Source organism: Podarcis vaucheri (assembly GCF_965113315.1).
Source record: "Podarcis vaucheri genome assembly, chromosome: 6".
NCBI classification, from domain to species: Eukaryota; Metazoa; Chordata; class Lepidosauria; order Squamata; family Lacertidae; genus Podarcis; species Podarcis vaucheri.
The window spans coordinates 98,600,950-98,623,304 of NC_138764.1; the positions used below are offsets into that span (position 1 = coordinate 98,600,950).

A 22,355-nucleotide genomic window follows, 5' to 3' on the forward strand; every position below is an offset into this window, starting at 1 on the left:
GGGTTTCACTCCCAGAGCCCTGCTGAAAGTTCTGTACCTGTGAGCAAAACTCCAGCTTCCCAGGCACAAGAGTATGGGTGAGATGGGATTTCAGCATCGTCCCTCAGGCTGCCTTTCCATAGTAAACTACACTTAAGGCGGCAAGAGGGACGTGGTCTAAACCACTGAGCCTCTTGGGCTTGCCGATCAGAAGGTCAGCGGTTTGAATCCCTGTGACAGGGTGAGCTCCTGTTGCTCTTTCCCAGGTCCTGCCAACCTAGCAGTTCGAAAGTATGCCAGTGCAAGTAGATAAATAGGTACCACCCCGGTGGAAAGGTAAATGGCGTTTCCGTGCACTGCTCTGGTTTCGCCATAAATGGCTTAGTCATGCTGGCCACATGACCTGGGAAAACTGTCTGTGGACAAACGCTGGCTCCCTCAGCCTGTAAAGCGAGATGAGCGCCACAACCCCAGAGTTGTCTGTGACTGGACCTAACTGTCAGGGGTCCTTTACCTTTACCTTTTTAAGGTGGCTTACAACATCGGCAGCTTTTGATGCTGAAATCACTTGGGGCCCCACCTTCCCAGGTAAAAAGAGCAGGGAACAGTTCTTGCAGGACCTGATTCATGGTCCAAGAGGTGAATGTGCCTAGCATTTCCCATTTGAAACTAATTCAGGTTACCAAGGCTCCTCTTTGTCCAAATTGTGCTTGCTTAAAGGGAGAGGAGGAGATGGACAATGCATGCTGAACTTGCAAATTCGGTGGCTTTAAAAGAGGATTAGAGGAGGACCAGGCTATCAATGGCTACTAAACCTTTGTTTCAATGTGTGCTGCATATGTATGCAATGCCTTCTCTGGCGATGGTGCCCCATGGCTTCAATCCAAAGAACTGCATGTGCAGCCAGGTCTTGTGTTGCTTGCCTGTAACAGGCAAAGAACTAAGCGTTCCAGCCAATTCCATTGCCAATGATAGGGAAAAGCCTGGCTGCACTCGTAGCTCTCTCCTGCTGGATCTCACGCTATGCCTACTAAGTCTATTCAGGTTAGATCTGGGCTAAATGAGCAAGGAAGAGAGGTGATAGGAAGAATGGGAAATGTTTTTCTTTGTGCTGACTCTTCAAAGATTAGTCACAGCATGGCACCATCTATTCTCTCACAGGGAAGAGATGAGTGGCAGGTAAGATCAGGAGCTCATAGATGGCAACACCTGCGTTTCTCATGCTCATGGAAGAGTTGAAGCTCAGTGATTTGCTTGCAGAGCGTCCCTGGTTCACTCCTCATCATCTTCAGGTAGGGCTGAGAATGTCCCCTGCCTGAAATCATCGTGAGCCACTGTCAGTCATTGTGGACAGTACTAAGCTACATGGACCAATGGTCTGATTCGGTATAAGGCAGCTTCTTATGTTTATTGGAGAAGGGCTATAGCTCAATGGTAGAGCATCTGCCTTGCATGCCTCAGGTCTCAGGTTCAATCTCCAGCATCTCTAGGTAGGGCTGGGAGAACTGAACACCTGGAGAGACACTGCCAACCAAGGTAAACAATACAGAACTACATGGATCAATAGGTTCGACTCAGTATGAAGGAGTTTCCTATATGTACCTGCTCAAACAGCAGCCTTTTGTGTCTTGTTCTAGTCAGGCTAGGAGCCCATAGATGTGTGGCAAGTTTTGAAGGAGACAGACTGGAGGAAGGTAGCACATGAAACAAGGAGCAGGTTTAATTCAGCATCACAAAAGTAGCTTCAAGGCAGGGAGCCAGGCAGAGGATGGCTCTGCAGGACCTTGGAGAGTTCCCAAGGAAAGCTGAAGTTACTCTAGCTCAGGCATCCCCAAACTCGGCCCTCCAGATGTTTTGGGACTACAGCTCCCATCATCCCTAGCTAACAGGACCAGTGGTCAGGGATGATGGGAACTGTAGTCCCCAAACATCTGGAGGGCTGAGTTTGGGAATGCCTGCTCTAGCTACTTTAGTCCTCAGCTGAAATTGAGACTGCTTCCATTCTCTTCCATTGAGCTCCGGCTCAGCATGTAAGGACTATCAATGAGGCCATGGTAGGAGGCCCTCTTCAGCTGCAGTCCCAGAGGCTGGGAATGCTCTTCCACAAGAAGTACACATGGCCATCTCATAGGGATGGAGGAGAAAATGGATTCAGTTCATGCTTAAAGGCAAACGTGCAGAATTCACACTTTCTGAAACAAATCAGGAAACAAAACACAGCCATCATTCAACATTTGAACTTTTACAAATGCAGTTTTCCAGCCAGATAATGTTTGTTCTGAATTGTGCCTAAAAATGCATATATTAGTGAAATCAGCATACAAAAACGTGTTATATAAGGGAAACTGCACCACAAAAATGTGTACAGCAGGGAAAAATTGCAAATGAATGTGTATATAGGGAGAAATTTGCACTAAAGTGCTGATGAACTTACACGAGGACTTCAATAAATAATAACAACAAACTGATGCAGAAATGTGGAGAACTTGTACAAATACAAGATAAATAAACAAAATACATAAGAAAAGCAAAAACAATTCAATACCCCGCCATACATTTAAAAGGCCTGGTTGAAGAGGAATGTTTTCGCCTGGCACCCAACGGTGTGTAATGAAGGAGCTAGATGAGCCTTCCTGGGGAGAGCATTCCACAAACGGGGGACCACTGCTGAAAAGGCCCTGTTCTCATGTTGCCACCCTCCAGACTTCTCTGGGAGGAGGCACACAAATAAGGGCCTCTGGTGGTGATCGCAAGCTATGGGTAGGTTAAGGTTCAGATTGGGAGGAATGATCCTTGATTTATTGCGGTCCTGAGTTGTTTAGGACTTTATAGTTTTAAACCAGCACTTTGAATTGGCTGTCAGTGCAGTCAGGCCAGGATCAGCGTCAATTGCTCAAGCCCAATCCTTGCCCGGTGAGCAATCTGGCTGCCAAATTTTGTACCAGAAGAAGTTTCTGAACCATCTTCAGAAGCAGTCCTACATATAACACATCGCCGCAATCTAACTTAGAGGTTACCAGAGCATAGACAACAGAAAACCACAGCCATCTCTTTTTACCTGCTACCGATGAAATCTGCAATTAGGGGATGAGTAAGCAAACGTACTATACTGGTAAATGCCTTGAAGATAAGCACCAGGGAAATGGATGATAGTAAGTGAAAGAGGAGAGGAGAGTGGCACATTTCCTGCACTATTCCCCTTGAATACGATTTGTTGTCTTTTCATGCAGCCATGGTCCTAAAACCCTTCCTAGAATCCAGAATAAGATGCACAACTGTGCTCATGTTCTACACCCTTATTTCTCTTCATCACCATTTTAACTGCATAGGAAAAAAATATATTTTTGTACACTCAGAACCTAATCAATGGGAATGAAGTATGATGTATCACTTATTTTCCCCAAGAAAAGGTAAACCTAAAAATATGCCGTTGTGTTAAAGGCTTTCAAACCTTCTGAGGTGTCATCATGTCACAATTTCACTTCATTAGTCTCTGAAGGCAGGAATTTGGGACATCAAAGCACCTCCTTCTCTCTACAGGAACGAGAATCATTCTTTTGATCTACACCCGTTGCACCCCTTTGTCCCCAGATTAATATTTACTTGCACAACTAAAACCCACAGGGGATGCTCTTCCGAGTTCCTCCATATGTTCTGGGGCAGTTTGGGGTTGCTTGTCTGATTTCCTTGGAATATTTTCCCTTCCTCTTCTGTGTATGTAGCTTCCACAATGCCCTGCGTATTCATAACTCAGCAGGTACAGAGCACCCAACCCATCACAAGTCACCCACTCGCTTTGAAGTTTGCCACAATAAGAACACTCTTACTTGGGGTGGGGTGAAAGCAGCCAGCTGTTTTATTTGATGCCCTCTTTTCCAGTGATTCACCAATTCCCCCCTGCCCCCCGCCGCAGTGCTTAATCTGTTAATGTTGCATGAGACATCAAAATAGCCTCTTCCTCCGCTGCTTGCTAGGTTGCTTGCTTGATGTGTAGATTATATAACGTTCTTTATCCAAACAGAACACGGTGATACATGTATATCCACAGGACACCCACTGTTTTCCATAAACAACATAAAGGACTCTGTTGCACCGTAAAAGCTAACAATTCTTTTTGTGGCACGATGTTTGACGGACAAGAGGATTTTGCTGTCATAATCTGGTATCATTCGGACAACAGAGCTGCATCTCTAGACAAAAGAAGCTATTAACTGTTTTGCTTCCACTGTCAGCTCTGATCAAACTGGTTTTGTAGGTTAGCGTCTTTTTTTTTTTTAATGTACTGCAAAACCCCGAGAAGCTTGCTTATGGAAGATGAAAGTGCAGTATCAGTGCCTCTATCGTACTGTCTTCAACGCTGTGGATGAAAACTATCACCTAGTCAAAGATTATTGAGCTGTTCCATTTCATGGAACAATCAAGGCTGTTCATTTTCCACGGTTCTACATCTGGGCAAAAGCATGAGATCCTCTTCACCATGTTAATCGCATAGTAACTTCATTACTCACTTATCAGTCATTCTGCAAAGATCCACATGGAGGTGCTGCCTTGAAAACGCATGCCTTTAGAAACTGCATGTCAAATTTGCAATGGTTGTCGATTTGCAAATATTTTCAATTTTGTTGCATTCGCTAGTGCTGCAGGCTAGTGCTGCAGGCATGGGAAGGAAGACAGACTGCAGATCAGGGATGGGAATGAGCAGGTGTGGATGATGCATTGATGTCAGCCTTGGTCTTTGTCTTTTTAACTAATGCATACACAGGAGCCTCTGCCTGGTGGCCTTAGGAAAGCTTATGGAGTTCTTGCAGTATTGGCCATGGATAGATTGGAGATCTTGGCAGGCAAACAGTATTGAAGATCATCATGGAATAATCCAATCAAGCCTTGTTCCAGAACTAGTTTGAAGCCTACTGAGGGTTGAAATATGCATGCAGTGTGTAGGTACCACAAGCCTGAAAGAGATATGTGGTCAGTGCTCTGCTCCAGGGGTGTACACTTCAAGAATCCTCCCTTGCCGCTTGTTGTCTCTGACACTGGCATGCAGCAAATGAAGAGCATCCAGCTCTGGGGGGATTTCTGAGAAGCTACCAGTGGAATCTGAGGATGTTGGAAGGGGACTTTCTCAAAAGCAGGGGCTAAAGAAAACATGGTCTATTGGGTTCATCCGCCTCTCCGTCCAAGAAGATTTCTGCAAGCCTTTGTAGATGCTTCCTAAGATGTTCCAAGAAGAGGATCTTTCACATTATCAAGGGCCTTGATGCCTGAAATGTCTTCTTCTAAAATTGTTTGGGAGTCCAGGTTGCAGGCCACAAACTGGCATTGTAATATTGTCACATAGTCAACATCTAACAACATCTAGCTGACATCTAGTCAGCATCTAATTGACTATGGGGTGTTTCTCATGAAGGAAGTCCAGTGGGGAGAACATTCTGGCACGGGGCCTGCTTGTGGGTTTCCCAATGGTTGCTCGATGTGAGACTAGATGGACCTTTGGCCTGATCCAGGAGGGCTCTATCATCATCATCATCTTTCTGCAAATATGACATGGAAGCTGGCAACATCAAATCCCTGCCTAGAGACAGACAGACAGGTCATGCATCTACAGCAGTGACCAGAGGAGAAATGACCACATGGAGGAGAGCAAAGAGAACAACAGCCATGGTGCACCTGAAGCAGCACAACTGGATGTCTTCATCTGCTCCAGCTGCAACGAAACATGTCTCTCCTGTATCATCGATGTCTCCTGAGATCAAGGAATCATAGAATGGTAGAGCTGGAAGAGACCTTTAGGGTCATCTGGTCCAACCCTCTGCAATGCAGGAATCGGTCACTTCAGTCGCAGCAGGCTCTGTAATCTTCCAACAGCTGGGCTTCATCCCTAAAAAGGCAATCTTATATTGTATCTGGAGACAGATGGATGCTTGCCAACCAACCAACTAACCAACCAACCAAACAACCAAGTATTAGTTATGGATCAAAGGAAAGCAAATCCTCAGAACTACAGAACTACAGAATTCAACACACATTGCTGTGTGCTCTTTGCTATTTGAGGTCACCAGTATACATGCAAGCTGCGATCTGAGTTGTTTTACCACGTGACACTCTTGCTCACACCTAATTTTATGCTGATGCATCAGCGATGTCAGCCGACACTGAGATGCGTTTCCCCACATATATCATTAATAAGGACATGTTCCCAGTTCCTGTTTTCCTCGCTCTGTTCCCCTCCCAGCCCTCTGCTGCTGCTCAGAGATTTGAACAAGCAGTCAGATATGTCTGCGGCTGACAACAGCACCCATATGCTATTTATCTTGTCAAAACTCTTTCCCTCTGTCCTCAGCTCCCATTTTGTTCTTAGTAATAGTGATTGCGGGGGAAAAGAGGCTAAATGCTTACTTTGGAATGATTTATCCAAATGTGGAACTGCATCATTGGGGAAGTCAAGACATTATCCCGTTTGTTTCTGTCAAGACTCAATTTCTCTATTTGATTTAATTTTAAACCTTTGACCCATAACTAAATACACACTTACTGCCTTGGTGTCACAGTCTGGTGAAACAATATCTATCTACAAGTCAGAGGGGGGAAAGTTATGTTTAATTTGTAATGTGACCAATCCTCAGACCTCTGCTTTAACATCAAACTCTCCCAGCCAGGTCGTATCTTTCTGAGAAACAAGCACCACTGTCTTAAATTCCTTCAGGAAACAAAAGCCTCATTTTGGTTCCTTGCCTCATGCAAGTTACTGTATTTTTCGCTCTATAAGACGCACCAGACCACAAGACGCACCTAGTTTTTGGAGGAGGAAAACAAGAAAAGAAATATTCTGAATCTCAGAAGCCAGAACAGCAAGAGGGATCGCTGCACAGTGAAAGCAGCAATCCCTCTAGCTGTTCTGGCTTCTGGGATAGCTGCGCAGCCTGCATTCACTCCATAAGACGCATACACATTTCCCCTTACTTTTTAGGAGGGGAAAAGTGAGTCTTATAGAGCAAATAATAAGGTATTTTAGAGCAGGAATGGGCAGACTACAGACTTAACTTGTGTACTTTTTTTTCTTGCTATAACTCTATGTTTAGGGATGGAAAGAAATGAAATTCAGTTTGTTTTTAAAGATGAACTTATTGGATCTGCAGTTTCTGGAAAAATCCACAAACTGAAACACGCCCATCCTTTGAAATTCACACTTCTCTGAATTTTGCAGTGAAGTTTTCCAACCTATCTGGATAGCTCAGTTGGTTAGAGCGTAGTGCTGATAACACCAAGATTGCAGGTTTGATCCCCGTATGAGACAGTGGCATATTCCTGCATTGCGAGGGGTTGGACTAGACGATCCCCAGTGTTCCTGAGTGGACAAGACCAATAGTGGTTCTAGTGGTCAAGAAGGCGGTTACTGAGCGTGCTGTACAGGAAAGGAGGAGCAGGTGAGGATCATCAACCTGCGAAGGTAGCCCACCTTAGAGAAGGAAAACTCTGCTCCTAAACCTCCTCTGCCTTGCGAAATATCTTCAGGAGAAGCTAAGGACCAAAGCCTGTACCAATCCAGAGCGGAGTCCCTAAGTGTCAGGGAATGGTCTGAAGAATGGATTGGGGAATGCATTCTATGGCAGACCAGCTTTTCTTCGATGGAGAGCTGGAGGGGGAAGAGTCACGCCCCCCCCTTGTCCACAGTGTGTTCAGAAGCAGAGAGAGAGAGAGAGACAGGAGCTGAACAGCTTAGTGGGGAGTTACCCAGTTACGAGATAATGACAACAGAACCAGAAGAGAGGGGGCAGCTAGTTGAGACGTCACTTGAGAGCATGGGGGACCCCCCCTCATCATGGACTTGGAGGTCCGAATGTATCGGAGAGCAAAGGAGTCAGAGGCAGTGAGGAACTTCCCTTTGGCACCCAAAATGCTGCGGAAGTCAGATTAGACTAGCCAACTGCCCTCCTTGTGGAGAGCTGTGTATTTGTGCTCGCAACATGATGCTGTAATAAAAGGACTATAAATCTATCAGCCGCTCATTAATTCTTATCTCTGAAGTCACTGAAGGGAGGGGAGGACTCTCCACGCCTGACACTAAAATAGCTGGATGGCACCTTGTACATCTCCTTCCGGCAAGTCCTGCAGCTAAGCTGGTGCCAAACGTTTTGCTCTGCTTTCCTTTGGACCACATCAGTGAGGTGGAGAGGGGGGTCTGGGCAGCCCAGGACCTCCATACACTCTGCCCAGGCTTGTGCCCCGGGGTGTGTGTGTCATTTTGGTGTTGCTAACACAGCAATTTGCCACCATCACTGGAGATGCACTCTGTTGTCTCTCACAACAGATGCCAACAACAACAACAACAAAATGTGCTAGGGACAGGAAGCCTCTATCAGTCCAAGGGCTGCATGCCCTAATGGGCAGTTCTTCAGGGGGCTGCATGCCAGTGGGGGGGCAGAAGCAAAAGTAGGTGGAGCAATGAATGTGATTCTTACCTTATAAGTAGGTAAAGGTAAAGGGTAAAGGACCCCTGGACGGTTAAGTCCAGTCAAAAGCGACTATGGGGTTGCGGTGCTCATCTTGCTTTCAGGCTGAGGGAGTCGGCGTTTGTCCACAGAAAGATTTCTGAGTCATGTGGCCAGCAGGACTAAACTGCTTCTGGTGCAATGGAACACCGTGATGGAAACCAGAGTGCACAGAAATGCCGTTTACCTTCTCGCGACAGTGGTACCTATTTATCTACTTGCACTGGTATGCTTTCGAACTGCTAGGTTGGCAGGAGCTGGGATGGAGCAACGGGAGCTCACTCTGTCATGGGGATTCAAACTGCTGACCTTCCGATCAGCAAGAGGTTCAGTGGTTTAGACCACAGTGCCACTCGTGTCCCTTTGTATAAGTAGGCTGCAGTCCAGCTATGCAAAGGTTCCATATACACACACAGTTCAATGCAAGGGGCATCGCCACAGTTCAGTAAAATATTTCACCCAGGCAAAAGCACTCCGGGAGTGCGCAGTGCAAAGTCAGAGAATGGTATGACCTGGGGGAGGTTTCAGGTCTCTGTTCCCCACCCGACCCTGCTCTAGGGTGGCCTAATGCACATTATTAAGCAACCCTTTGTGAAATCTCAGTTCAGACAACGCGCTGGGCTTTGCAAAACCCTGTATATATCGACTCAGAAGTCCAATTCAGTTCATTGGGACTTGCTCCCAGGTAAATGGGTACAGGATGGCAGGCTTAATCCCACAGAGGTTAGCCAGATTAGATTGCTTTAGATTCAAGTACTTTGATTTGTGGATTAGACTATTAGATCTACCGCCTACAGAAGCTGGTCTCTGGGCTGAGTCATTGAATTCGTGCAGAAAAAGAGGGAGGGGAGGGAAATGGAGACCCCACCTTTGTTGGGGAAAAGGCTTTGTTAGATGGGAGCCATTTTCACAGTTGACTACAAGGTCGGGAGGTCAAAGGGCTTGCCTGGGAATCACAGCCAGTTGCTGGCTAAAGGGTGAAGAGAGTCCAGTTCTGCTTTGGTGCAATTCTCAGCTTAAGTTCTATATCTCTTACTTGAGTTTCACCCAGGACTGATTTGAGCCCTGCATTTGAGATCAGTGTCTTTTGTTGGAGTGGTTGAGATACTGTTGTTGTCATCTTTTTTTATTATGAAAAAGAAAAAGAAAAGAAATTATATCGGCTATCTTCCTGGTCTGGTGGACATTAAAATGTCACCATTTATTATGCTAGTTGAGATCCATGCATATTTAAAAGCAGTCTTAATATTTCGTGGACAGGGATTGTTCACAGAATAGCCACCTCCTGCTTCTGACATTTGTCAATAAAAACTTAATGGGACGCAGAGTTGTCACTGCGCATTTTGGGTGTCTTTTTGTGATGTCTCACCCTAGCCGAGAATTCGTATATCAATCATTCCCCATTTACTGTCGCATCTATATTTATTTTCCATTTCATTTTTTTTGAAAAATAAATAAATTGAAATTTGATATTTTAGATAATAAAGGCTTGACTATGGAAGTATGTGAAAATTGTTACCATTATTATAAGCGAATAAAGCACCAGAAATGGAAAAGAAAAAAATATCAGGGGGAAAAGGGAACAATTTTGTATTCTTACCTATTTAGCAAAATGTTAGCTGTTGTGGAATAAACTCCTGAAAGTCAGATGTGGGAAAAAGGTGTATCGATTTGTCTTTATAAGGCTGCAATCTTATATGTACCTCCTTAGGTTTTGGGATGGACATAGTTGCCAATTTTGGTTTCTCTCGGTTTCTCATTTTCCTGAAGTCTTAATTTCAGCTTTGAACATTTCAGCATCAGTTCACATTTTGGGTCTAAAAAAAGGTTGCCATGAAATTTTAGGAGCATTTGGGGCAGATTTATCACAACATGCACATTCTCTGTGCAGTTTTACCTGATATACATATTTATGCAAGCATTTCTCCTGATATTATTCATTAAATATATACTGCATTTCCCTAATGTATTTTTGTAATGTTTTTAATGTAACGTTTTATCCACACTATCCCCTAACACCACACATTTTTGTACATTGCTGGCTGGACAACACTTGGAGAAGTGTGAATTTGAAGGACAGCTGTGCTTCAGCTCATATATTGTCTAAGAACCTGCAGGTTATGTTCACATTAAAATCCTAACTGAATGGAAAGTCTCCCCCACTGCTGTCTACTTGGGAGTAAGTTCCCATTGAGTTTAGTGGGACCTACCTCTGCGTAAACAAATAAAGAACTGCACTGTTATTCAATTTGGGTTGAATGTCACGTAGATTCCAGGTCCTAGGCAGGCATCAGCAAACTTTTTCAGCAGGGGGCCAGTCCACTGTCCCTCAGACCTTGTGGGGGGCCGGACTATATTTTGAAAAATACCGTATTTTTTGCTCTATAAGACTCACTTTTTCCCTCCTAAAAAGTAAGGGGAAATGTGTGTGCGTCTTATGGAGCGAATGCAGGCTGCGCAGCTATCCCAGAAGCCAGAACAGCAAGAGGGATTGCTGCTTTCACTGTGCAGTGATCCCTCTTGCTGTTCTGGCTTCTGAGATTCAGAATATTTTTTTCTTGTTTTCCTCCTCCAAAAATTGGTGCGTCTTATGGTCTGGTGCGTCTTGTAGAGCGAAAAATACGGTAAATAAATGAACAAATTCCTATGCCCCACAAATAACCCAGAGATGCATTTTAAATAAAAGGACACATTCTACTCATGTAAAAACACGTTGATTCCCAGACGGTCCATGGGCCGGATTTAGAAGGCGATTGGGTCGGATCCGGCCCCTCGGCCATAGTTTGCCTACCCATGTCCTAGAGATTAAAATAAAAGAAAACCCAAGAGTGAATTGCAGAGAAAGATTCATTCACAGGCCAGAATAGGGACCTGAGTTTTTAGATCTGTATTTTAATCCATGTCGGCTAGTTGTATTTTTCATTCCCATGGTGCTATATTGCACTTAATGACAGAATATAGTCAAATGTCTGCTGTGCCATTTGAAACAGAGACTAACCTTTTCACCCTCCAATGGTGGGTGGACCTTGGCGAGAAACACATAACAGCCTTCCTCCCGAATGGAAGGTCAGCGGGTCGTACCATGTGATTTTTGAACCTGGAGCCAATTGCAATTTATGGGCTCTTCTCTGTTTCTTTCGGCGAATTGTTTCATCCGTGAGTAAAACGTGCCTCTATTGTGTATGAGCAACTTAGGGTATATATGTGGTGCGCTGAAGGAGCATCTATTTATAAAGCGGCACAGAAACCTCTTTTGGAACGTGCTGTCGAATCACAATCCCTTGCTGTACATTTGCAAGAATTATTAACGGAAGGTTGGAGCAACAGAAACAAGGAGTTTGTGTGTGTGTATTCTTATTTCCCTTATTTTATGGTTCTTGGCTATGTGGAAAATATACATTTAGTTCTTCCCACCTCCCCTTCTGTTTAGCTAGCACTGGCTAGCACTGGGGATAGGTCTGTGTTTGCCAGATGAGGTCAAGCAGCTCACAAGATATTACCTTGGTGGAAAAGGTTAAGGGGGACATTCCAATAACGAAACACATGCTTGATAAAAATGATTTGAGGGGATCTAATTTTGCATACCTGTAACTCAGGATAACATTTCATGGATCTGATGAACAGGATTGTATTCCGTGAAAGTCTAAGCCATGATAAATTTGTTAACCTTTAAGGGGCCCAATATTTTTGAGTGTTTTCCCCCCTTTCAACAGCCCCTCTGTAAATTATATTTTATAGAAGCTCACAGCAAGCAAGCAAGCAAGCAAGAGGTTTCACCAGCTCCACTGCCTGAAACCTTTGGACCACATAATAAACTGACTGAAATAATCAATACAAATATAAGCACACAATGTGGATGTAGAGACAGCTTACATCGAATCAGGCAAAAAGAAAAGGACGTCTGGGATGTTTTCTGTGCTTTCTTTCTGACATAAATATATACATATAAATATATGAATGAGAGAGAGAATGACTTGGTATTTGATCATGAGGTTCTACTGAAATAACTGAACTTGTTTTGCAGGAAGAATGGAAGGAAGGAATGAAGGAAGGAAAAAGAGAAAGAGAAAGAGAGAACGAACAAATTTTCTGGCTTCAAATGGAGCAGATACATGGGTTGAGGACGCTTCTCAGGTTTTCTGCTTACACAACAGTCCTTTGGCTGACGGTAAATGTATATACATGGCAGCCTCCAAAATAGGCCAGCGGAAAGGAGGCAACATTTGTGCACTCGTCACTTCATTTTTAACTTAACTGACTCACCAGCTCCTGGGAGCGACCCTCTTGTGCATCACATCACCAAAACCATCTGCTAGGATTCTGCTTGAAATCGCCTGCATCTCTGGGGGCTGCAGTGGGAAGGAGGGAGGGAGGGCAGAGGAGGGTGGGGTGAGAGGCAAAGACACACTCTTTTGTGGAAACTGAAGGGGGAGGAAAGAGGATTTTAACCCATTCAGACCTGGAATAATTTCCCTTTGATTATGGGTAGGGTACCTCTCTTTGATAGTGAAGTATGGAAGTGAGAGCTGGACCATAAAGAAGCCTGATCCCCGAAGAATTTATGCTTTTGAATTATGGTGCTGGAGGAGACTCTTGAGAGTCCCATGGACTGCAAGAAGATCAAACCTCTCCATTCTGAAGGAAATCATCCCTGAGTGCTCACTGGAAGGACAGATCCTGAAGCTGAGGCTCCAGTACTTTGGCCACCGCATGAGAAGAGAAGACTCCCTGGAAAAGAACCTGATGTTGGGAAAGATGGAGGGCATAAGGAGAAGGGGATGAAGGAGGACGAGATGGTTGGACAGTGTTCTCGAAGCGACCAGCATGAGTTTGACCAAACTGCGGGAGGCAGTGGAAGACAGGAGTGCCTGGTGTGCTCTGGTCCAGGGGGTCACGAAGAGTCGGATACGACTAAACGACTGAACAACAACAACAACCTCTCTTTGAGGCTATGTTTCTCTTCCTTCTAACCACCCCACTTTTGGGCTTAAGTCACTTGTGGTTGTTTTGCAGGAGGATGTGGGGGCTGCACACAACACTTTTGCCCACGTAGCTCAGGACCCATCAGCATTCTACATTTAAAGAAGCCTCACCTCAGTTCCAATAGCCATGGCTTCCCCCAAAGACTCCTGGGAGCTGTAGTTTGTTAAGCATGCTGAGAGTTGCTAAGAGGTTCCTATTCTCCTTAAAGAGCTACAGTTTCCACAGAGGTTTAACAATCTCCCCAGGGAATTAATAATAATAATAAATAATAATTTTTCATTTATACCCCGCCCTCCCTGGCCAAAGCCAGGCTCATGGTGGCTAACACCAATAAAATTACAATAAAACATAATGGGGGGCGGGGGAAACAAACAAACAAACACCAGTTTATTAAAATATGGGTTAAAATACAATTTAAAATGCAGCCTCATTTTAATGGTAGCCAATAAATCAAAACCATAAAGGGAGGGAAACATAAGGGTCAGACTGAGTCCAATCCAAAGGCCAGGCGGAATAGCTCTGTCTTGCAGGCCCTGCAGAAAGATGTCAAGTCCCACAGGGCCCTAATCTCTTGTGATAGAGCGTTCCACCAAGTCGGGGCCAGTACTGAAAAGGCCCTGGCCCTAGCTGAGACCAATCTAACCACCTTGCAGCTTGGGACCTCCGAAGTCTTGTTATTTGTGGACCTTAAGGTCCTCCACGGGGCATACCAGGAAAGGCGGTCCCGTAGGTACAAGGGTCCTAGGCCACATAGGGCTTTAAAGCTCAAAACCAGCACCTTAAACCTGACCCTGTACTCCACTGGGAATCATAGCATTGTGAAGGGAATAGCAGTCTCCTAATAATTCATAGCTTCCAGATTATTATTATTTTATTTTATTTTGCAGGGGGGAAGCCATTGCTTTTTAAAGTGGTATGATACTGCTTTAAATGCATAATGCAGAAGGGACCTCAGTATTTTTTGTTAAAAGTGCATGTGGCCAACCCTTTGCATTTGTACAACAACAGTTCATGAGAAGGGATGGAGCCAGTGCTTTTCTCTCTCTCTAGAAAAATACGTGCCGGTACTCATCATGAAGTTGTTACAGTGAGTGCCACACATTTTAATAACAAAAAAGAAGAAGTGCCTGTACTGTGGACCTTTGAGTACCCCCCTGAGGGGGGGGAAGCAGTGGATGGAACAATGTTAACATGTGTAGAGTTGGAGGAGAAATTCAGTTTGATTTGCATTTTAATGAAAATTTTCTTGTTGGTGCTTCTCAAACCAACGGGCAAACTGAAGCACAGCTGTCCCTCTGAATTCACACTTCTTCTTTTCATTTTGCAATGTAATTCGCCAACCGTAGAAATGTGTAAAAATTGCACATATTGGTAAGAATTGTGCACAAACATGCATATATTAGTGGAAATAACATCCAAAATCCAGCATATCAGGGGAAATTGCTTGCAAAAAAGTGTCTATTAGGATGATAATAATAATAATAATAATAATAATAATAATAATAATAATAATAATAATATATTATTTATACCCCACCCATCTGGTCGGGTCTCCCCAGCCACTCTGGGGGGTTTCCAACAAAATATTAAAATACAGTAATGCATCAAACATTAAAAGCTTCCTTAAACAGGGCTGCCTTCAGAGGTCTTCTAAAAGTCTGGTAGTTGTTCTTTTCTTTGACATCTGGTGGGAGGGTGTTCCACAGGGTGGGTGCCACTACCGAGAAGGCCCTCTGCCAGGTTCCCTGTAACTTGGCTTCTCACAGTGAGGGAACCGCCAGAAGGCCCTCGGTGGTGGACCTCAGTGTCCGGGTAGAACAATGGGGGTGGAGACACTCCTTCAGATATACTGGACCGAGGCCGTTTAAGGCTTTAAAGGTCAGCACCAACACTTTGAGTTGTGCTCAGAAACATACTGGGAGCCAATGTAGGTCTTTCAAGACCGGTGTTATATTTATGGTAGAATTGTGCAGCAAAGTGATGGACATTTTTTGGGGTGAGCTGATGGGGAATGTGGCAAACCAAAATCAAGATTGGGGAAAATCAGAAACTGAAGTTGACAGATATATCCATTCCTAGGTGTGGAAAGCAAAGGAGTTAGTACTTGAGTGAGAAATGCTTTTGGATCTCTTTGGAACTCTAAATGGGAAACATTTTTGCCCCACATCTTGTGCATATTTGTTAGCGTTGGTCTCTCTTGTTTGTTAGTCTTTCCTCTCCGATCTCTCCCTTCTATTTGTCTCTCCAGCTCACTTGATATTTAGATTGTAAACTCCTTGGGGGCCATCACAGTTAAAAAAAGCCCATTTCTTTTGACATTGCTAGATGAGTCACTTGAATAACACATACAGAGTCCAGAGAGAAAAGAAACTGTTAATACTTCATTGGGTAAACTCAACAAGAACAGTGTACAACTTGAGAAGAAATAAACACAGGGGTTTAGTCTTTCTTAGTAATTCAGGCCTAGTCCATACCAGGAAGATATTCAGCAACATTTACCGGGGGGGGGGGATTCCTACATGAACTACACAGCCAATCAGAGCATGAGTTACATCAGCAAGGATCATACTATTCCGACTGGTTGCTAAGCAACATCTCCACCTGCTCTTCTTGGTTGACAGGTGAACTGTAATCAGAATTAACCTGTTGGCTACTAATTTGATGATCTTTGCTGTCATACTTCCAACAGTTGTTGCTTATGATGGCCTGTATGGTGCTATCTACAATGGCAGAGCTGTAAAAATGCTAACAATATTCATTACTGTATTTCTTCCTAGAGTTTCACAAAACCATCTATGGCAGTTGTGGGATCATTTAGGTTAGGTCTCACCATTCTTCCATTACAGAACTTATGGAAGCTTACTCATGGTTCCCTTTAGGAAAGGAGTACGATAAGGCTGTATATTGTCTCCCTGCTTATTTAACTTATATGCAGAATTCATCATGCGAAAGGCTGGGCTGGATGAATCCCAAGCCAGAATAAAGATTGCCGGAAGAAATATCAACAACCTCAGATATGCAGATGACACAACCTTGATGGCAGAAAGTGAGGAGGAATTAAATAACTTTTTAATGAGGGTGAAAGAGGGGAGAGCAAAATATGGTCTGAAGCTCAAACATTAAAAAAAACACGAAGATCATGGCCACTGGTGCCATCACCTCCTGGCAAATGGAAGGGCAAAGAAATGGAGGCAGTGAGAGATTTTACTTTCTTGGGCTCCATGATCACTGCAGATGGTGACAGCAGTCATGAAATTAAAAGACACCTGCGTCTTGGGAGAAAAGCAATGACAAACCTAGACAGCATCTTAAAAAGCAGAGACATCACCTTGCCAACAAAGGCCCGTATACTTAAAGCCATGGTTTTCCCAGTAGTGATGTATGAAAGTGAGAGCTGGACCATAAAGAAGGCTGATCGGCAAAGAATTGATACTTTTGAATGATGGTGCTGGAGGAGACTCTTGAGAGTCCCATGGACTGCAAGAAGATCAAACCTATCCATTCTGAAGGAAATCAGCCCTGAGTGCTCACCGGAAGGACAGATCCTGAAGCTGAGGCTCCAATACTTTGGCCACCTCATGAGAAGAGAAGACTCCCTGGAAAAGACCCTGATGCTGGGAAAGATGGAGGGCACAAGGAGAAGGGGAAGACAGAGGGCGAGATGGTTGGACAGTGTTCTCAAAGCTACCAGCATGAGTTTGACCAAACTGCGGGAGGCAGTGGAAGACAGGAGTGCCTGGTATGCTCTGGTCCATGGGGTCACGAAGAGTCGGACACAACTAAACGACTAATCAACAACAACTTGTGGTTCCCAGTCATTCTCCCAGCGAAGCACTGATCAGACTCAGACTTACCAAGGTTCAGCAATGTGTCGGCCTCATGTATCTTCACTTAATACTCTGGGACTATACTTTCATTTCCCCTTTTTTGATCCATGACATCTTCTTTGTTTCTGTGTCGCTGTTTGCACATCTGCAGTACAAATGCTCAACAGTCACACACTGGGATAGTGAGCAAAATTTACTTAGGGGTTCAACTTGTCTGTGCAGTATCTTGAAGGGAGATCCTGCTCGTTGCTGGGCTGGCTCCAGGCTCGAGGGACCCGGGGCAATCTTCTTGTCAGGCTTACTTGTCATCTGTGGGCAGCAGCAGAACTTTCAAAAGCAGTGGGTGTTGTATTCAACCTTTCTAATGCTGCTAATGTAGCGTCACTTTGGGACATCGCAGTCAAGTAAAGTGATGGGTAGACCTTGGTCCCTGGCGCTGCTTAATAGTGTTGAGTTGCCAAAATGAAGTGTGCGTGAGAGAGAGAGGAGGATGGGCTGGGGCAGGGCAGCCATCAACCTTGCAAGGACACTAGATGATAGATAGATAGATGATAGATAGATGATGATAGATAGATAGATGATAGATAGATAGATAGATAGATAGATGATAGATAGATAGATAGATAGATAGATAGATAGATAGATAGATAGATGATAGATAGATAGATAGATGATAGATATAGATAGATAGATAGAAAGATAGATAGATAGATAGATGATAGATAGATAGATAGATATCAATTTGCCTCAAATCAATGTGACTCAGATTGTGTCTACTAGACCCATTTATTTTTTTTAAGCCCACTTCTGGGGCCCTCTGGGATTAGGGGCTATGAGGTTTCATTTGTTTAATAGTAGACCCACCCTTGCTGGGCAGCCTGGCATCCATTTTGAATTCTCCTTTCACCAAGCATCATTCCAGAACATTGTGGTATGCATATAAGTGTGGGATGAATTGCAGTTCGACACACACACACACACACACACACACACACACACACACACACACGGTGGCGTATATTTGGATGCAATTTTGCAAAGTAGTCTTTTTCTAGAATAGGGGTGTGGGGAACTTGTGGTCTTCCATATTTTGATGGACCACAACTCCCACCCACCCCTGTCCATTTGCCACGATGTCTTGGGCTGGTGGCAGCTGGAATCCAACAACATCTGGAGAGCCACAGGTTCCCCAATCCTGTCCTAGGGGATGGGTGATGGGAAACGAGATATTTCAGAAACTTTATCAAAATAATGCCATTTGATATAATGCCCCCATCTCCATCCTGTACTTTCAGTCCAAAGGTTCTCATGCAGACTTAATCCATGTTCTCCTGTACAGCCCAAATGGACCTATGCCAGAACCTAAGAGTTATTAATGGTTAAAAGAGGAGCCCTTATGGGATGCGGGTGGCGCTGTGGGTTAAACCACAGAGCCTAGGACTTGCCAACTCCTGTTGCTCGGTCCCTGCTCCTGCCAACCTAGCAGTTTGAAAGCACATCAAAGTGCAAGTAGATAAATAGGTACCGCTCTGGCGGGAAGGTAAACTGTGGAGTTTGGAGTTTACAGGGTTAAAACTCCTTGGTGTCCTGTATCTGGGAGGGGCCTGACGCAGGGCCGTACATCACAGGCTTTGTCCGTCTTTGTCTGTGAGAGTTGGTTTCACTTTAGACTGAGAGACGCTGCAAAGAAGCTGCGTGTGCTCTAAGCACCGGAGAGATGTGGAAAGCTCCAATGGGATGAGACTGATTTATGGCTTGTAAATAAACGTTTTCAGAGATAGCAACGAACTGTCTCTGGACTGATTTATCCCTCTATCTCACACGGACGGCAGGACCGCTGCGACTCTGTTTTCTTGCCCAGGTCAGCCCCAGCAGAGCTACGCAGGGGAGCGCTGACTGGACGGCAGGATTTAATTGCCAAATAAACGGCATTTCCGTGCGCTGCTCTGGTTCGCCAGAAGTGGCTTAGTCATGCTGGCCACATGATCCAGAAGCTGTACGCCAGCTCCCTCGGCCAATAAAGCGACATGAGCGCCGCAACCCCAGAGTCGGCCATGACTAGACCTAATGGTCAGGGGCCCCTTTACCTTTACCTTGTCTTTAGTTCTGCAATTCCCTGCATTTGGCTGAAAGCAGAAGAGGGTAAGGATGGGAATCAAGATATGATAAGGCTAGGATCCAAAGAACACCAAAAGGCAGTTTGGGGGTTGTTTTCCTTTCTTTTTTTGAGAGGGGTTGTTTTTTGCAAATGGCAACTGCCATGCTGAATAGTGAACCTCTTTTGAATCTCTATGGGGCATTCAAAAGCAGTTTGTGATATGTTGTGAGCATCTGCATATCAAAGGGGGAAGAGGTCAAAAATCCCACTAGGAATGTTGAGGCTTGGGTATGCCCTAAATAGCTCTTTGGAACCCTGCCTAGAGGATGGAACCTTTTATTTTCTTGGTCATATATTCAGCATAGCAGTTGTTATCAGCCGTAAAGCTGGAGGCCATCAAATTCAGGGGGACGTTGTTCACCAAGAGAAGGAAAACATGTTAAAAAGAGAGAGGGGCAAAATGGAAGGAGCAAAAGGAAGACCTGGCATAGAGAGAACGCAATCCATTTTGTGTAAAACTCATTCTTAAGGAGTTAATCGTTTTTAATACATTTTGCATCCCTGATTTTGTGTGTGTGTGTGTGTGTGTGTGTGAGAGAGAGAGAGAGAGAGAGAGACTAAGCCAAGTTCTTTTTTAGCTCTACCCTTTTGAAAACTGCTGGTTAAAGATAAATTGAAATGCCAGGATTGAAATTGCCCACGTTAGCCCCTAAGGGAGCCCAACCTGTCATCTCGCATTAGCTACCGCTAGACCAAAAGCCCAAGGCAAGGAGAAGGCTGATTCTGAAGAAAAGGCTGGGAGCCAAAAGCTCATCTCGGTGCTGTTGTAATCTTCCATCTCCATCCTTTTAAGCTGGGGATGAGCAAAGCTTCCTGCTTTCAAAGCGCCGGTTTCCACCTTTAAAATAAACAACGGCTGTGTTCTGCAAAATCTGAAATGGGGATAGTGTTCAGTTGCACACACATGAACACATACATAGGAATTTGGACCAATTTGTCTGATGAAGCCATGGTGAGATCCAGTACGCTCTGCTCCAGCTGTGTACTGTAATCCACTGCTCCAATATAGATGCTTTAGACTGTGTGGAGAGAAAAAAAACCATATTTGAATAACACACTTGTTTGCAAGAAGCTTCCTTGGACTGTCAGATTAATGGTACACTAAACTGCATATTGTTAACTGAGAATGGCAGGAAATCTCTCTAGAAACTCTTGTCAAAGGTCTCTCCTATCTCACTACCACACATCTTTTATCTGGAGATACTGGAAATTAAATGTAGGGACTCCAGCATTTGAATCCTGTACTCATTCTCCGCACCACACTACTTAGCGATGGTTGAGAAATTCAGCCTTTCAGGTCCCTATAAGAAAGGATGTCATTCGTAGCTCTCAGACTGACACATATTTTGACAGAAAATGCACATCTGAATTGTTACTGGGGGAGAGCATGCACATTGAAATAGGCATTAAAACATGTAGTTTTAGCAGTTGCAGTAGAAGGCAACAACTACAATATGCAGATGTAGTGGAAGACTGCTAGTTTGAAACGTGTGTGTGTGTGTGTGTGTGTGTGTATGCAGGTTAATGTGGAAATGAAAGTGAATTATGGATAAAACCTGCAAAATTGACCTGGATTGCAATAGACAGATTCGCCCATTTGTAACAGTCTATCACAGGGGTCAGCAACCTTTTCAGCCGTGGGCCGGTCCACCGTCCCTCAGACCGTGTGGGGGGCCAGACTATATTTTGAAAAATATATATGAATGAATGCCTATGCCCCACAAATAACCCAGAGATGCATTTTAAATAAAATCACACGTTCTACTCATGTAAAAACACCAGGCAGGCCCAACAAATAACAAGAGATGCATTTTAAATAAAAGGACACATTCTACTCATGTAAAAACACGCTGATTCCCTGACCATCCGCGGGCTGGATTGAGAAGGCAATTGGGCCGCATTCGGCCCCCGGGCCTTAGTTTGCCTACCCCTGGTCTATCATGTTGGCTAAAAGGTCTTTCATTTAGGGCTGCAAACCCCTAAACACTTACTGTACCAGGGACCAAGGTCCCACTGAGCTCAGTAGGACTCACAAGTAGACATGGTATCCATCTAGATGGGTTTGTGTGTGTGTGTGTGCATGTGTGCGCATCACCTGACACACAAATCAAGTTTGTTGGAGACCAGATGAGTGTTTGAAGGAGAATCCATCTTTATTTATTTATTTATTTATTTATTGCATTTATATCCCACTTTTTCCTCCATGGAGCTCCACAGTTCTCCGCCGCTTCATGTAATTCCCACAACAACCCTTTGAGGTAGCTTAGGTTGAGAGACAGGGATTGGTCCAAGGTCACCCATTGAGCTTCATGGTCGAGTGGGGATTTGAACCCTGGTCTCAAAAGTCTTAGGCCAATACTCAAACCACTATACCCTACGGACTCTCCATGAATTCCATTGCTTAACTGGAACAAATGTGGGATGGATATCTCACCTAGTCACAAGGTTTACAAACAACAAACAAACAAACAAACAAACAAACAAACAAACTGTGGTTGTGAGTCGAAAAAATGTAGTCCTTTTGGATGCCAAAGAAATTAGAATAATCATAGCAACCTCCTCCTGTTAACATTCACTCTACAGATGGAGATGGGAGGGCTCAGGGCAACAGAGAATGCTTGACGTATGTTGTCAAATACGCCAGGACATCATTTAGCCAGTGGGGAGAAATGTTTTTGGTTTCAGAAACAATAATACTAAAAACAAGGAGTCTTGCAGGCAGAATTTCGTTCTGCTTTTATATTCATACAGAAACCTATGGTGTAAAAAACAAACAACAAAAAAACCCTACTTGCTAGTAGGGAATTCTTGCAGAGGAAACAGAAGGAGCAAAAATGGTCTATTATATCAAACACATACCCAATCTCTCTCTCTCTCTCTCTCTCTCTCTCTCTCTCTCTCTCTCTCTCTTTCTTTCTG

General features: G+C 44.3%; 1 long non-coding RNA gene across 1 annotated transcript in view; it reads right to left on the reverse strand.

Moving 5' to 3' along the window:
* The window catches only part of LOC309534398, a 59,075-nt gene that overhangs the window by 26,089 nt on the left and 10,631 nt on the right, over positions 1-22,355 (reverse strand). The window contains exons 2-3 of the long non-coding RNA XR_014220678.1: positions 20,353-20,455; positions 12,732-12,817 (exon numbers count right to left, since the gene is read on the reverse strand). This is a non-coding gene — a long non-coding RNA (uncharacterized lncRNA). The remainder of the gene's footprint in view (positions 1-12,731; positions 12,818-20,352; positions 20,456-22,355) is intronic.